The 2,123-nt window shown below is 49.6% G+C and overlaps 1 protein-coding gene across 3 annotated transcripts in view; it reads left to right on the top strand.

The window, feature by feature from the left end:
* Positions 1 to 2,123, top strand: part of Slc47a1 (solute carrier family 47 member 1) — a 36,402-nt gene that overhangs the window by 2,461 nt on the left and 31,818 nt on the right. The window lies entirely within an intron of this gene.

The following is a 2,123-nucleotide window of genomic DNA, read 5'->3' as shown; positions in this document are numbered from 1 at the left end:
CCCCCCCCCCCCCGCCCCATGAGTGGTCTGTCTGTGAGGCTCTGTTGTTCTTGGGATCCAAGATGACTGAAGGATCAGGCTAGGACTGGAGAGTTTCAGATGCCTTGGGAGCAGGGCCTTATGGAAGCTGACAGTGTGATGCCTTGGTTGTCCTTATCTTTGTGCCTTTATCCCTCTAGGGGTTGAGATAGATGGGTTAGGTATTATTGGTTCTTAGCCGGCACTCTGTAAGTGATTAACATGCCTGTGTGTACAGCAGGAAGGGCTCTAGCTCCAAGTAAAGGACACAGACACGATGTGAAGGCTGAGATGCCAGGCTTTTACCCTGCTTTTAGTTCGCTCAAGGCCCCCCTGTGGGGAGGCCAGTGCTTTTGCAGCTTTCTGTACAGAAGTACTCAGGTGTGGAATTGTGCCCTCACGTCTTTTCTGATTGTGTTATGCCTTCCAAGGTGGGACGGCAGAGAACTCAGACTGCAGACCACAGGACTGGGATCCCAGATGCACCCTGAACTTTATTGATACTGTTGTGGTCTGAGTTCGTGTGACTCTGGGCTGAGCTTGCTTGTGTGTACAAGGAAGAATGTCCCAGATGATGGCTTTGGTTCCTTGCTGGGCTGACCTATTGCTGCTAAGGGTGGACTTTCAGGCCATTGTGGGAGGGGATGAGTGAGGCCCTTCTAGGGATCCCGCAGAGGCCACTAAACAGGCTCTCCCTCCAAGCACCAGGCCCAGACACACCCCGCCTTCTCCTATCTTAAGTTGCAAGGCAGGAAGGGTCTTGCTACCAGGTTTCTTGTGGCCGTGATGGAAAAAATGAGCGATATCCCTGGATTAGAAGGAAGGAAAGAAAACTTTCCTTCTTTCTGATCCCTGGATTAGAAAGAAGGAGAGTTAGCACTGAGGGTGCTCAGTGTGCTAACTGGGGATGTGAGTGAGGGGGAGCGAACCAGGGTCTCTCATGTACCAAGTGCATGCTCCCCCGTTGAGCTGCACCTTGCCCTACCCTGGTACTTTCTGTGATATGTCTGGCTCTGTCTAAGCTATGACTACTTCAGTTCACTGCTATTTGCACAGTAGCCATTGAGCTATGTGGGAGAACCAATCCTTGTCTAGAAGCAACACGTCTTCCTGCAGCGTGGCTTCAAAAGCTCTTGGGTGTTCTCCATGTATGAGTGTTGCACATTATGCATCTTTGCATAGCACACAGAGAGAGAAAGTGCAGAAATGCTGACTTCCCAACCCCATAAACCTCCCTAAATCAATACGCTGAGATGGGCCAGGGAACACTTTTATTATCTGCAGGTGACTTTCCGTCTGTGGCCAGGCGCTCACTCAGAACCTTGCAGCCAAGAACTGAGAGTCAGAAAATCTCTGCTCCGGAGCCCTGCTCCTGGCAGGCACTGGCTGTGTTCCGTTGCCAGCCTGGGTAGTGAGCAGAGTTAGTAGCTTCCTCCTAGCGAAGCTGCAGCAGGCCTCTTGAGGAGGCTGGGTTAGCTGGTCTGGACTTTGAAAGGAACTCCAAATGAAGGATATGAACTTAGCTCACATTCCTGGGCTTCTGTGTCAGAGACATAAGGAGTCTAAAGTAGCCATTGGAACGTAAAGCAGGATGGCTCAGTAGCTGAGGATGTATCTGCCCTCGTAGCTGAGCCATCATAGAATTAGAGAGTTAGAGGTATAGAGGTGGAGTTTTCATGTGAGTTCCCAGATTCCTCTGAGGTCTGGTGGGATAACCTCACTTAGGCCTTAGTCCTTGTGTGATAAGACACCAAGACCAAGGCAATTTATTTTGGTTTATGGACTCCAGAGGGGTAGAGTCCGTAACAGTCTGAAGTCCCGGATCTTCCAGTCCTCTAGGAAACATGGAAACATGGTCAGGGTCTTTATGGCTGTAGCCCACTCCTTGGTACCAACTTCTGCATTAGTTACTTTTTTTTTTCTGTTGTGATAAAATGCTATGACAACAAACAACTTATGGAGGAAAAGGTTTATGTGTTTTCCACGTCATATTTCCTTCCACATCACTGTCTATCGCTGATGGCAGTTAGGGCAGGATTTTCTTCCTTCCTTCCTTCCTTCCTTCCTTCCTTCCTTCCTTCCTCTCTCTCTCTCTCTCTCTCTCT

The sequence above is a fragment of the Mastomys coucha genome, unplaced genomic scaffold, assembly GCF_008632895.1.
Source record: "Mastomys coucha isolate ucsf_1 unplaced genomic scaffold, UCSF_Mcou_1 pScaffold5, whole genome shotgun sequence".
NCBI classification, from domain to species: Eukaryota; Metazoa; Chordata; class Mammalia; order Rodentia; family Muridae; genus Mastomys; species Mastomys coucha.
The sequence above is the reverse complement of the archived record's forward strand: the minus strand, read 5'-3'. Positions and strand labels throughout refer to the sequence as shown.